The sequence below is a fragment of the Carettochelys insculpta genome, chromosome 5 (genome assembly GCF_033958435.1).
Source record: "Carettochelys insculpta isolate YL-2023 chromosome 5, ASM3395843v1, whole genome shotgun sequence".
NCBI classification, from domain to species: domain Eukaryota; kingdom Metazoa; phylum Chordata; order Testudines; family Carettochelyidae; genus Carettochelys; species Carettochelys insculpta.
In genome coordinates, this window is record NC_134141.1 from 25,455,989 (window position 1) to 25,471,081 (window position 15,093).

At 43.1% G+C, this 15,093-nt stretch overlaps 1 protein-coding gene across 4 annotated transcripts in view; it reads left to right on the forward strand.

Moving 5' to 3' along the window:
• APBA1 (amyloid beta precursor protein binding family A member 1) overlaps positions 1–15,093 on the forward strand; it is a 142,375-nt gene that overhangs the window by 62,284 nt on the left and 64,998 nt on the right. For 2 of the 4 annotated variants that reach the window (XM_074994797.1, XM_074994793.1), the window contains exon 1: positions 11,851–13,544. The exons of 1 other annotated variant lie outside the window; for it this stretch is intronic. The gene's annotated coding sequence lies outside the window, so the exon portion shown is untranslated. Of the gene's footprint in view, positions 1–11,850; positions 13,545–15,093 lie in introns of those variants that run through there. One more of the 4 variants, XM_074994794.1, reaches the window with a different exon arrangement.

A 15,093-nucleotide genomic window follows, 5' to 3' on the forward strand; every position in this document is an offset into this window, starting at 1 on the left:
CTTGTAAGCCTGCTTCCTCATAGCTGTACATTCGTTAAACAAAGGAATTTCTCTAATAACTTACAAATGCATGAAGCAGCTTTTCATGCAATGCAGATATGCCTTCCTTTGGTTTTGCTCTGAGTTAACCCTGTGTTTATCTGCATTAAGTTGCCTTTCATTTGTTAAGTTGGGTATAGTGAAATTCTATCTTTCTGCAGTCTTTTTTTTTTTTTTTTTAATCTTTTTGCTTTGCTGCTTCTGCTGTGCCTCCCATACAGAGGTGGAAGTAAGGCTGCACTTTCTGGTGGGCTGCTCCAGTAAGAAAGGGCCAGTCAGCGTCCTGGGGGTGCTGTGGTGCAGCAAGGGACACGCTCCCAGCTGGGCTCCTGCCAGCTCACAGAACTATGCTGATTGTTGGTTCAGAGAGGCAGGTTAAAGGAGCTACCTGGGGGGTGTACTGTAGGCGGCATGAGCCCTCAAAGCCAGACCCCAGGTGTAGTGTCTGTGTCCCAGCCTGTCCTGCCTCTCTCTCGGTGTGCTGGCTAGATGCCAGGCTGTGCAGGAGGAGAAGCACTACGGGGCTGGGACTCATCCACCAGCCAGGTAACCCAGACCAACACATTGACTCAGAGGGGGCAAGCTAGTCAGGAAACACACCTTCATCAGAAATAAATGGATCGTCTAGAGGTATTCTTTCTTCATACAGACTCAGAGGAGTCAAGCTAGTCTGTAGCTTCACAAAAAGCAAGCAGTCCTGTAATACCTTAAATGAGCTTTTGTGGGTCAGACCCACTTCTAACCTGTGAAATCTCATCACCTAATAAATAGATTTCTTTGTCTTTAAGGTGCTACAGGACTGGTTTTTTTTTGTTTGTTTGTTTGTTTTTTTCGCACTGATTTGTTATTCATCAGCCTGAGAACCATCAGTAGTTTGTTTCTGATTACAGCAACCAAGACATGATATCGTCTGCAGTTAATACTAAATTGAATTTAAAGCAGAACATCGGAGTTCTGAAGTCCTTATCATGTTCCATCCTTGAAAAGTGTTAAGATCCTGTCTACACTGGGCTTTGAGGTACCTCTAACTGTTATGCTTAACACATAGGTTGCTATGCACTTTCTCATATAATTTGACTAGGTAGTGTGAATGGGGTCATACTTTGTTATGATAGCTTTTGAAAAAAAATTAATCACAGATAGGACTCAGATTCTAAGATCTTGCTTGCTTTTTTTTTTTCCAGTTACTACTCAGGCACCAGACTGAGTAAAAAACTACTTAAGAACTTCAAGATTTGTCTCTTAAGACAGGAAAGGTCTTGTTCATCCTGGCTGGCCAAACAATTTTCTAACTCTTCTTCGCAACGACTGAGCTTTTACTTTGCTTAAGAAAGATGTTTGCACTGGCTGGTAAATATGAATCAGTCGTCTTCTGTGCTTCCACCCCCAAAATCACACAGTTCCATAAAATAAGTGGTTCTGCATTGAGAACAGCAAATAGTCTTGTGGCACCTTATAGACTAACATATATCTGTTAGTCTATAAGGTTATCTGTTAGTCTGTAAGGTGCAACAAGACTTCTTATTGTTCTTGAAGCTACAGACTAACATGGCTACCTCTCTAGTTCTGTGTTCAACACCTTACTGCTGTATTCTAGCAAATTGTGTGTTTTACTGACCCATGAACTTGGCCTGTTTGATTTAGAGATGATTCATTTCTGCCTACGTTCTTTGTTATTTTTGATACAGTATGCACATTATTTTACAAAGTTGTTTGAGATAGATATTGAGATATTTGCTTTAAGCACTCATCTTCTCTTGTATGATGATCTGCATCTGCATGTAATTCCTCTTGGTGACATCTCACTTAGATTCTTGAGTTGTGACCTCAGGTGAATTCCTATGAGACTCAGATTCTGTTTTCATGCAGATGTTGCCTTAGTAACAAAGGGAAAAGACAGACAATATGGCTGATGAACAGCAATATTTCCATATGGAGTATTTTTCAAAATCTCCCAGGTGCTATCAGTAACTATTAATCTAAAATTTGGTAAATGAACACGAGGAAAAATATTTAAAGAAAGAGCTGAAATTGTATGAGTGAAATAGTTTTGTCTGCTGATGACATAATGGAAATAATCTGATTATGGCATATTGCTGCAGAAAGTGGCAAGAACCTTACTCCCCACTGAATGCTGTGTGTGGGTCTGAAGTGCTGAAGAAGCTTTTCCAGTTAGTGCAAAGGTGAGAGTGATTGTGTTAGATATTACAGCATTTCTTCAAATGCCTGCCTTTCTCTTTCTATCCTCTGGCATTTTGTGCCATGAAAAGGAAAGAAAATGACATAATTGGAATAAATGGGATTTCTTCCAATTTTCTGTTGATTCCTGCCTCAAGCTCTGAAAACTGTAGAGAAGTAGGAGGTTGAGTTTTCCTGAGCAAAGAATGAACATACTCCCCCTCCTCTATGATTGCCAAGGGAAGGTTTCTCAATTAACTTCTTTCACATCTTGGTTGTCTAGGATTTTATGTGAGGTGAGAAATAGGTTACTGCGCACCTCTAAGGAAATTTCCCTTCCTTGCTTTCCCTAAATTGCACTGGAAATACCAACTAAGGATTGAAAGAATTAAAAACGTAAGTCAAAGAAAAGATTCTATAGCATTTGGGTTTAAAAGAAAAAAGCCTTATACATGTTGAACTTCTCTAGTCCAGCACCCTTGGGACCTGATCGGTGCCAAGCGAGAGAATTTGCCGGACCATGGGAAGTCCATATTGCGTAGCAGCATTGCCAACACTTCCATTGCTTGTTGGGCTCTTAGAAGACATTTAGGGGTAAATTAGAGCTAAATAATCACACAGAACACTGAGAGCCAGGGCGATGGGAAACGTGGCTACTCGCATGTTAAGTGGTCTTCTGGCTAACTAAGATCATGCTGGATTATGGATGTTGCTGTACAAGAAAGTGCCAGACTAGAGAGGTTCAACCTGTACCATGTAATACTGTTCTGATGGGACTGTAGGAGTTAATGTTGGACGTGATGTGTGACACACAGTATCTGTATTGGTCTATATCAAAAAAACTCATTCTTCACAGGTATGGGGCAAGGGGTTACAAGAGTGTTGGGGGGGGGGGGTCAGGGAAGGGGCACAACTTCCCCAACTACAGCAAGTCTGGGGCCACTCCACACTGGGGCTGGTTGCCAGCCACCTCTCCCCCAGCCACAGCGGCTTCACCCTGGGGCTGGTGGGCAGAGGCCCCTCTTGCCACCACAGCCCTGAGCCCCTGAATGGAGCTTAGAAGGTAGCTGCCAAGCCACACAGCTCTGTAGCTTAGAGGGAACTCAGGCCCTAAGCAATTGCTTAGTATGCTGATGCCTTATGTCAGCTCTGACAACCAGAACCTTTCATTGTTTCCTGCAACAAATAAAAAACCAGTGGAGCCTATGGGATCCTGGCTTGATGAGTTGCTGTAGGTAGTTTCCTTGCTTAAGAAATAGCATAGCACCTGCACAATGCCTACATAAAGGTTGAGGTGTTACTGTGATTTGCAGTACTGAGATTTGGGATATTGTGAACATCTGTCTTCACTAATGTTGTCTGAAATATAAAAGCAGCTTGCTTACCAAGCCCTAGGTTCAGCACAGGCTGAAGAGCCACTGTCATATTGGATGCATTTTTCATGCAGCGTCTAGTAAAGAAATGTATAGATTTGCAGCACTGTTGTGCTCCTTACAGTGTGAAAATAGTGACGTTGGTTTGGCTGTCTGGGTGTTGTCATGGTAAGGAAGGAGGAGACATCAGAGAGGAATCTAGGAAAAATAACTTAAGACTCCACATTAAAATTAAAGGGAGACTCTTAGATGTTTTATGGCTAGATATATTTGATTTGTCTTTCTAGTGCTTGTCCATTGAAAACATCTGATTTTTTTTTTAAAAGTCTGCTGTTTCTGACAATGAAGAATTTAAAATGAAGCCATTGTGTACATAAGGAAGGCTTACCGTGTTTTTGTGGTCTACTGCAGAGAGCAGCCAGCAGAGGGAGTGCCAGTTAACTAACAAACTGCATTTACAGAGCTGTGCTGGTATTTTTTAGCATCTTTTTGGATACTTGTATGTAAAAAGAGAGAGAGAAAACAAATCATCCTCTCTTTTAGCCCCTTTGCAAATGCAGAATTGATATTGTTTGCCAAATAGAAAAGGACAGTCTACATCCATTCTCATACTCCTGCATATGTTTACCTGCCGTGTTATTCACAGGAACTGAAATGGAGAGAACGGAGAGTCTGAGGGCAAAGACAGGTTGTATGGAACCTTTGAAAATTTGAAAAAAAGTGAAAACTATATTTATTAGCTATAACTCAGTGTTTAAAATCACTGAAGAAATTAAAGTCAACTACTTAAGCCCACTGTGAGGCACTACATCTGTATCCTTCTTGGTACCTTCGAATAATTTTGTATGACTCTATTATAGATTGCAGGGCATTCTTTAGTGGTTTCTTGTGTGTCCATTTCTTCCAGTCCTCCATTATATGCTCATGATCAGGCAGAAGGCAACTTCTTTCAGAACATAACATTCTATTCAACGAGGAAAAAGAATGCACAACTGTAGCTGTTGTGACTGGGAGTAGCAAGAGATTAGTTCCTACTTCTTCCATCCAAAGAAATGTAGAGCAAAAATTTGCTTGACCCAACAGTGATGACGAAGCCATTGCTGAAATTAAATCTTCCATTTTTTCACGGTATGATATTCCATTTTGTGTGCATAATTCTCTTCTCTGATCACATAGCAGCCCTGTTGCTGGCAGTGTCTCACTCTATTCAACTATAAAAACAGAGAGGAAGCTGTGCTAGTCTATACACTATCAAAACAAAAAGCAGTCAAGTAGCACTTTAAAGACTAGCAAAATAGTTTTAGGTGAGCTTTCATGGGACAGACCCACTTCTTCAGACCATAGCCAGACCAGAACAGACTCAATATTTAAGGCACAGAGAACCAAAAACAGTAAGCAAGGAGTTGCTCTGATTTATCCAAGCAGCTTCTGTTGCTGGACGCAGTTCTGATACTGCTGAAGCAGATTCCTGGATGATGGTGTTTGATGATCCAAGTGGTTTCAACAGTAGATTGAAAAGAGTTAGAATGACAAAAGTCTTCTCTGAATTTTGTAGAAAGAGTAGTCTGCTAGGTGCACTAGTTAGATCTGTCCTATCTTGGTAGATGTTAAAAGTGGAGAAGGTACAGGGAGGGGGCAACATAAGTGATTACTGATATAGAACAGAATCCGTATGAGGAGAGATTAAGAAGACGGACTAGAGTCTGTATGATAGAGGCCTATAAAAACTTGACGGGGTCGAGAAAACGAATAAGGAGATATTGTTTCACTTAACACAAGAGCCAGGCGTCATCCAATGAAATTAATAGGCATCAGGTTTAAAACAAACAAAAGGAAGTGTTTCTCCATACAATGCACAGTCAACCTGGAGAACTTGTTGCCGGGGGTATTGTGAAGGCCAAAAATTATAACAGGATTCAAAAAAGAACTAGGTAAGTTAATAGGGGTGAGGGCCATCAGTGACTTTAGCCAAGAGGGGCAGAGAAGCAACACATCCTCTGTGTGTCCCTAGCCTATCTTCACCAGGAGCTGGGAGTAGATAACAAGAGTGACAAGTATCAGAGGGGTAGCTGTGTTAGTCTGTTCGCAAAAAACAGCGAGAAATCCTGTGGCACCTTATAGACTAACAGATTTTTGGAGCATTGTCTTTCGTGGGCAAAGACTCACTTTGTCAGATGCATGTCGCATGAATTATTATGTCACATGCATCTGACAAAGCGGGGTCTTTGCCCATGGGTGCTTATGCTCCAAAAATTAGTTAGTCTTCAAGGTGCCACAGGACTTCTTGTTGTTAATACTAAGAGTATGGATCATCCAGTGATTTGCCTGCTCGGTTCATTTCCTCTGAAACGGATACGATTTGTCATTGTCAGAAGACAGGATGCTGGGTTAGATGGGTCATTGGCCTGAGAGAATATGGCCGTTCTTGGATAAAAAATTAATAATGCACTCAGCCCCTGTTAAACGAGTACTTCACTTACGAGGGATACATTTACTTAGCTTAGTTCACTCTACAAGTGAACTCCCCCCGCTAACACAAGGCTAATCCCCTCCCTGCAGCTCCATCCTGCCCTAGTATGACCCCCTGTCAGCCCTGCAGCCCCTACCCATGGCAGCCTGACCCCCCCTCCCCAGTGGCCCCGCAGCAGCCTGACTCTTCCCTACCCCCTGCTGGCCCTGTGGCAGCCTGACCCACCGCCAGCCCCGCAGTGCCTACCTGTGGCAGCCTGACCCCCTCCCTCTGCTAGCTCTGTGGCAGCCTGACCCCCCACTGGCCCCGCAGCACCTACCCGCAGTAGCCTGACCCCTTCCCCAGCCGCCGGCCCCACGGCAGTCTGATCCCCGCCTTTTGCCAGCCCTGGGGCAGCCTGACCTGTGCACCTCCGCTGGCCCCATGGCAGCCTGACTCCCTTCCCAGCCACCGGCCCCACAGACTCTCCCCACGGCAGCCTGACCCCTGTGCCAGCCCCACGGCCCCAACCTGTGGCAGCCTTAACCCTACCTGCGCGGGTTCTGCAGACTGACCCTGCAGTAGCCTGACCCCCACCTCCCCTCCCCACCAGCCCGGTAGATCTAACTGACACCCCCCCCACCCCTCGCTGGACCACACACTCAACTCAGCAGCCTGAACCCCCCACCCACCCCACAAACCCAACCAGCCACCAGGTTTTAATCCTCTCTCCCACTCATGGCCCTAAACTGTCCCCAGCCTTTAAACTCCCTCTCCCCACCAAACCCAAGGTTCACTTACCTTCCAAAAGCAGCGCCACCTGCTGCCACTCCTTCCTCGAGCTCTAGGAACCAATCAGAGACTTTTACACGTATTCTAATGAGAATTTAGTGTCCCTCTTATGAGTTTTCGCCTACGAGCACAAAGTTGGGAACCAGGTGTGCCCATAGAGCGAGGAATGAGTGTATAGAATTGAAACAGTTTAGTACGCAAACTCCCTCTTGAGAATGCAATGATGTTAGGCAACGATCTTGGCAAATAATGTTTCAGAAACATTGGCGTACTAGCAAACATATCTATATACGTTTTGCATTCACAATTCTTGCATTCTGGAGTGCGGTCACTAAAATGCAATCCAACAAACAAATGAGCCTTTAAACTGTCACTTTCTTCTCCCTCCATTGCATCCCACTCGTAGTTTTCCTTGATCAGTGCAGACCTAGAGTACAGAGTCGCTTTCACATGACTGCATGTCCCACAGCTGGTCTCTTTAGCTGCTGCTGTTCGTTGTGCCACTGTTCACTCTCCTGCTTTGTCCCCAACAATCCTACAATGTCGGCTTCTGCTGTCAACTGCCCCTGTGACCTCTGTGAGTTGGTCTCTCGTGGTTCTACCAAGCTTTCAGTGATTTCAGCTGTCAGTGGGGCAAACTCACTGATGGTGCAGGCTGGGCAGTCTCTCCCATAGAAATGGTGACTGCCAGCAGGTCTAAGCACTTACACATCATTTTCAGTGATTTCATTGTAGTGGTCACGTAACAAACCAAAACACTTTCCATGGAGCCTAATCAGTCTTGTCTTTTGACAGGGCAGAAGCCCAGGTCAAACTGTATCTGGAACTCCTAGGCAGAGCCTACATCACCAAGTAAAACTTCTGTGATCCACTAGCATCTGCCATCTAAATCTCCAGCTTACGGGGAGCAGTTCGGTTGAGGGTGACCAGTGCATAATTTATCGTGTACGAGGTGCTGTGCCTTAAGCAAGTTTGTTACTTTCATCACTGATGTAGCAAGTCCAGAGGTCCCGGGGCTATGGGTTATCAAGCTTAGAGAGGCTGGGGCTCAGCTGTGGCAAGCCCTAGCACAAATTGAGCACTGAGGGAGACCTGTCAGTCAGGAGGGCTAATCATAGTTCAGCTGTCTTTTATTCATACAATAAAGATAACATTTCATGACCTCTGCATGTTCAATACTAAAGTGGTTTGTAACTCAGCACCAGCCAAAATATATCACGTGGACAACATAACTCCGTTTTCTGGATACCCGGGCAGAGCAGTTGTATTCATGTAAATACAGTCTGGCCCTGAAGCCTTTTCAGCCCCCTTGTTCGTCACTAGTTGTCATGGGAGAGCTCACTCAGACCTTGCTTACAAATCAGAATTTGAAATAGTTAATATGGCCAAAACAGATGCGCCAGCAGCTAAACGAGGAGGCTAATATAGTAAAACCTCAAGTTATGCATGCGTTGTGTTTCTGCAACCCCTGCATAACTCAAATTTTCATGCAAGTTGAGGGGAGATGGGAACCAGGCGGCCGCCTGGTTCCCAGCTCCCCTCTCTTGCAGGAACTGGGAAACTGACCAGCTGAGCAGGACTGGTCAGTTTCCTGGCTCCCAGAGTGGCAGAGAGCTGGGAACTAGGGGGCAGCCTGGTTCTCCTCTCCTGGCCTCTTGTGGGACTTGGGAAGCTTACCAGCTGGTCAGATTCCTGGGTCCTGCAAGTGGCAGGGAGCTGGGAATCAGGCAGCAGCCTGGCTCCCGGCTCCCCTCCACTTGCAGAGAGGGGAAACTGAACAGTGGAGGGGAGCCAGAAACTGGGGGCAGCCTGGCTCCCGGCTCTCCTCTACTCCTTGAAGCCAGGAATCTAACCAGGCCTGGTGCCTGCTGCTGCCTGATTCCCGGCTCCCTGCCACTCCAGAGACCAGGAAACTGCTTCTTTCAGGAGTGGCAGTCTGACTCATGGCTGCTGCCCCGACAGGAGCACTTTCCCCGCTGACGGCAGCCTGACTTGCAGCTGCCGCCCATCACAGGAGCAGTTTCCCCACTCCTGATGGGGCAGCAGTTGCATTAACCTGAGACACACGCAACTTGTTTGCGCGTATCTTAAGGGCTTTCTGTATTTGTTCATCCTTTTCAAACCCATTATGTTTTCTCAGGCGCAAGTATTTTATCATACACTGTATATGCTTTTAAGTAATATTGTATTAATGTTCTGGTTTCAATTCAGATATCCAACCAACAACCAAACTGGCAACCCTGCATGTAATGGTTGACCACTGGAGGGACTTTGGGGAAATTCAGGGGAGGTGTAGAGAAATCTCTGCCTGCGAGTGGTTATTGTCCATTAATGGCCACTGTGAGGAAGCACTATGTGGCGGTAGTGGTGTGTTAATTATTTGTATTGCCACAGCAACTGGGAGCCCTAATTGTAGACCACAGATCCTTTGTTGGGGCTGTACAAATGAAGCACAGAGACAGTAACTGTCTTGAGGGACTTACAATCGATACCTACTGCTAAGGCCTGTGCTGTATGGGCTTAGCCCTTCGCTTTACCACAAAGGTAAGGTATCATATCTGATCAAGCAGTTGATAAATTCTCCATCACGCTGGACTCTTTTACTTAACACTGGATGTTTCCTTTAAAAAAAAAATGCTCTCATTCAACAGGGGTTCAATGCAGGAATGTTACTGGGTAAAAGTCTTTGTCCTGCGTTAAGTAGCAGGTCAGAAAAGATGACCATAATGGTCCCTTCTGGCCTTAAATCTCTGTGTGCATAACGTGCACGCCAGTGTTTACCTCTCAGCTAAGAAGCATCGGTAGATCTTTCAGCATTAAAGGTAATTTTTTTTTTTTCCAGAGAGTGACTAATGAAAGTGCCCCTTCAACCATAGCTGAAGTATTGTGCCAGGCACCACTCTAATAAAAAAGAACCTGCTAGTGCTGCGGTCCCTTTTGAATATGGTTGACGGGATGTTACAGTCTTTTGGTTGGAAGATACTGACAACAATGAAAGGCGTCAGTTAACATTTCAACAGGCACAAAAACACACTTCTCCCTCAAATAGTGTTAAATTTTCCACCTATGTTACTATTTCTGTAAATGTCTGTTATGTACATCTTCTTTCATTGGTTCTGGATTGCAGAAGGCTATAGTTGCTAATATTGGGTGTACAGGTTGAACTTCTCTAATTCAGCACCCTTGGGACCTGACCGGTGCCGGATGAGAGAGTTTTTGCCAGATCATAGGAGGTCAACATTGTCTAGCAGCATTACCAACACTTCCACTGCTTACTGGGCTCCTAGAAGATATTTAGGGTTAAATTACAGCTAACTAACAGCACAGAACATTGAGAGCCAGGACTGGTGGCTGTAAGCAAACTTTATGAGACTGCAGGAAACTTGGTCACACCCATGATAAGTGGCTGTCTGGCTAACTAAAATCATGCCGGATTACAGAAGTTGCCGGACGAGAGAGTTCTGGATTAGAGAGGTTCAACCTGTACATGATCCAATCGTTCTTGTAAGTCTAACGTTTTCATACTGCTGGATTGTTCACAAATTAGCAAGACTGAGAAGTCTCTGCTCAGTGTATGTTGCTGAAGTGGCAGGAGTGTCTTCAGCTCATGACTGTTGTGCATATCCAGAGCCATGTAGGGTAATGGGGAAGTTTTGAAAACATCTGTCTGCCACATTATGCTATATTTATCAAAATGTAACCTTTATTTGTATGCCAGCAATCTTGCATATAATTGCACATGTAGCTCTTGTATGTGTATAAATAGGTTGTGTTTACATAGCAGAGCTCTTTGGAGATATCTTGATATCCCGAAATAGCTACTTTTTCGAAATAACAGGTGTTTTATTTCGGCATTCCAATGTCCCTGTTGCAGTCGGAGTAAGGGATGCTTTGAAATAGCACATTATTTCAATATTTGCCAAATGCCGAAATAGCCTATTTTAAGATAAACTTGAAATAAAATACACAATTTGTATATCTTATTTCGAGTTTAGGATGCTGTATAGATATATCCATGGTGTCCTGGTTGCCCTTTAAAAACGTGATTCACTGTCTTTTTCTAACAGTTGCCCTTTTGCTCTCATTAGCATGACACATAAAAGGCTTGCAGAATTTAATAGGGAATGGTAACCTTTCTACAGAAATTTTAAATCTAACCTTCTATACCAGAGATAGAATCTCTAATCAGTTCTCTAGGTTGGTTAAAGAGCCTGTAGCAAATACATAATTCCTCACTGCATTCATAGCATTTTGGAGCAGCTTCTTTAGAAAATTATTTAATGTTTGTAGAAACCTCTTAATGGCAACCTTCTATAAATTTAAGAGCCTTTTTTCTGTAAAGGATATGTCATATTCCAATTAATTTTGCCTTCAAATTTAAAAAAAAAAAAAAGAAGGTGATTTAATACACTAGATGAAGGGTGAGAGCTAGACTCAGATAAGACTTTTTATATAGTGACACCTGGACAAAGGTTAAATGTTTAAAAGAGAGGCTAAACGGGAGATTTGCATGATATAATTCAGAGGCTGGGCATGGCTTTTCATCTGAGTATAAATGTCTCTAGAGAACAAAAATTGAAAGTTTCAACATTGTGTTTAGGCTTAGAGACTGAATGAAAGGCGGCATGGCAGAAAGGATGATCCTTTCTTGGCAAAAGAACAAAAAGATAAGTGAAATGTCTTAAATTTACCATTCTCTAGTTCGGTAATATCCATTTCACCCAGATTTAATGGAAGCTTGTTAAGAGGCTTCCTTTTTTCTCTTTATGAAACGTAAGCAAAGTAATTAAGATTTTCAATTCCTGGAGGGGGAAATAAGGATATGGCTTTCTTTTAAGATATGTTTGCTCATTAATAATTGCAGAGTATTTGTGAAAAGAGCTATGGATTCTGTAACATTTTTCAACCAAAAAGCAGGAAGAAAGTAAACAGATTATCTTCTTTAAATTATTTAATATGTAGATATTAATGTTGAGAAGAAAAGCATTTCAGCATTGTATTATTCTACATTTAAGTACATATTTGAAATTTATATATTTTCCTTATAACAGTCAACATTAGATGTTACATTTATAACACAGCTATAACGGCACTCACATGTCTTTCATTAAAACCTCAAGGTTTAGTAAAGATTAAAAAAATCACTATGAAGATATTTTTAAAATGGACATTGTCCTACTAACAAAAATTAAAAGTTGCTACATAGAAGAGAAGCATTATTTATGCAAATTTGTGTATGATTTGCTGTCCACTGCCAGTTCTCTGTTTCTTTCAGAATTTCATGTTCTGGAGCCCTAACCGCTGCCGTGTGTACCTTGATCATGTTTAGATTTAGCAGAATGTTATTTAGTGGTGTTTCTTAATAATTTTGATGGGTGATATTGTTTGTTCTTAAACTTTTTTAAAAAAGTTTGTACCAATTTAAATTTTCAGAGCTATGCAGTTAGGGCAGGAGTCAGGTGAGAATTATTTAATGACAACAAACATTGAGATTCAAAAAGTGCAAGCTTTATAAAGATTAAAATACAAGTTGTCAGCACCATATGTGACAATATTCTTAAACTCTTACAACTTCTCAAGCGTATTTGTGAATTTCAGTTATCATCAATGAGAATATTTATCAGTTTGCATGTCCCCATTTACCAACATTGACCAACTGAAAAGTCTAATCATATTCACTAATCTCCTGTTTGCTTGAGCTAACGTTTCATGGTACTTCTGTGTATGCATCTTGACATGCTGGACCAGATCCTCAGATGATGTATCCATTAGGAAGGCAGGGGAGGGTGAGAATAGAGAACACAAGTCAGAAGAGCCAGTGGCTTCTCTAACATGCACTGCCTGGCTGTTCCGCCTTCCCAGGATCTCTGGAACACGGTGTGCTCCAGTCCATCTTCCTGTCAGAGCCCAGGCACACACCAAAGCATCCACTGTCCCAGTGTGGGCTAGGAGTGGGGCTTGTTCTGCCAATTTTTCTGGCTTTCCACCATCCCAGGATTCCTTGATGTAAGGGGAATCCCCAGTGGACTGTCAGGGCTGACTTTATTTCCTCTGTGCTGCTGCATCCTTTAATAATGGCATTAGACAGACGTTGTCAACTTTGCACATCGCTCTGCTTATGAGAAGGGGGAAAATATCTGCTGAGCTCTAAGGCTAAAATTCACCATGTACAGAGAGCCAGGACAGGGTCTAGGCACCCTGGAAATCTCATGCTAATTCTCTCCACAAGGGTGAATTTCACAGTAAGGGATATGGTGGGAAACTTGAACCTGTGAAGACTAGCCTGGGCATAACGTAGGAATGTGTCTTGCAGGAAAGAATCTTGAATTTTCAGGAAGATGGTTTAATACATCTTTTGACGTGGGATTAAAAAAAACAAACAACCCCTACAGTAACAAGTCTCAGCCTGGGTCAGCTGACTCAGGCTCCCACTGTGGGGCTAAAATAGCTGTGTAGACATTCCTGCTTGATCAGTGAGACCCAAATTCCTCACTCAGTTTCAGAGCCGGGGCTCCAGCCCAAGTAGGCATCTTCATTGCTGTTTTGAATGCTGTAGTGCAAACTCCACATGCCCAAGACACAGGCTGTGAGACTTGTTGGCTTGGGCCTATTTCAAGTGTAGATTTACCCTCTAATTTCTGTTAAATGTTTTTCTTTAAGGACACTTCTTGTATCTTGGAAGAAAGGAAGCGGGAAGGAAACAACTTCATCTGGCAAGTCATAAAACTTATGTATATGGGTACTTGGCTCCTTCTCTTCTGTTTCCTTTATGGCCACAGCTTTAATTTGACTATGCTTTTGTTGTAATTCATTTTAAAGTAATGTCTGTGAAGCTCTGCTTTGTGTACATGCCTTGTTCCTTATGCATTAAGGTTTTGTCTCTGCATGATGGGTAAGAAGGCAAAGTACGTGCTGGAGAGAATCTCTTCCCCTTGCCTTGTCTGTCCTGTGTAATTGTGTTCCTGTAAATACCTCTTCTTGGGGGTAAGGGGTAACAAGAGTATGGCATATTCTGGCAGACTGCATCTGTTGTGAATGTTACTGGTCTGGCTCAACGGTCTGCAACCTGTGGCTCCAGAACCACATGCAGCTCTTTAAGGATTTCTTTGTGGCTCCCAAAGCTATAATTGCAAAGTAAAAAAAAGAACAAAAACAAAACAAAAAAAACCCAAACCACTCCTGATTATTTTGACAAATGATGAATTCTAAAAGCCCAACAATGAACGACTCATATCTAAATAGCAAACATGCTACCTTGAAACGTTGGATAACTCCCCCTTTAATACATGCAGTGCATTGTGGGATATGGCACTGCATCTGTCAACTGAGGCATGGGCCTATAGAATCTGCGTAATGTAAGGTCTTTCATCTTTACGCAGAACAATAACAATAGTTTCTTTCACAGGTTATGGTAGTCAGTGGGGCCAACAGGCAGGGCAGGAGGGCCCTGAACCATGCCTCTGGAATGGACGGGGCCTCAGGTTGAAGCGTGGTTGCTCCCACCCTCAGCACTTCCCAGACTCACTGCATGGCACTACAGCAGAAATTTTAAGGCCCCAGGCTTCCTCCTCCCCACCCCCTATTAGCAGGCCGGATGTAGTTCCTCCCCTACCAGACAGCATTGAAGGAACCGCTGAAGGCATGCACGAGTACTTCCTTAAATACTTTGTAAAAGTCATGCTTTTCATACTTAGTGTTGCCTCTGGGAGTTCTTCTGTCAGGTTCTTTATCAGCTCTGCTTATCTTTGGTCAGTCTGCTCCTTCCAGATATTTTTGAATAACTTCAGAGCTGCAAGCATCTGAGGTAGAGACTTCTTTGTAACAAGCCGCTGAAATATCACATATTTTATTAGGGCATGTATTTGTTGATTGTTTTTAATGGGTGGAATAGCACATAGCTCTTAATCTCTTTAAGCTTTCAAGCCAATACCTTATTGCTTTCAATTCCTTTTCCCTAAAACTGCTTTGTTACTCCTGAGGGCTTTTTCAATGCCATCTGTTATCAACATAATCATCTTCCCTCTAATATTAGTAAATTCTTGAGATTTTTATGAATCCGTATTATCTCCCCTTCGCTCAAGTTCTGTATATTGTTGAGCTCTTTCTTTGTTCAGTTGAGAGGCTCTGTTCCTCAACTGACTCCACCCCCGCAAATACTGCATTTCCCGCCTTCTAAAGAAGGCCTCTTTTTGTATTGTCCATATCGCTGAGTTTTAAGTATTGAGCAATGTCCTGCAACCCGTACGGTTTTTGTCTTGGAGA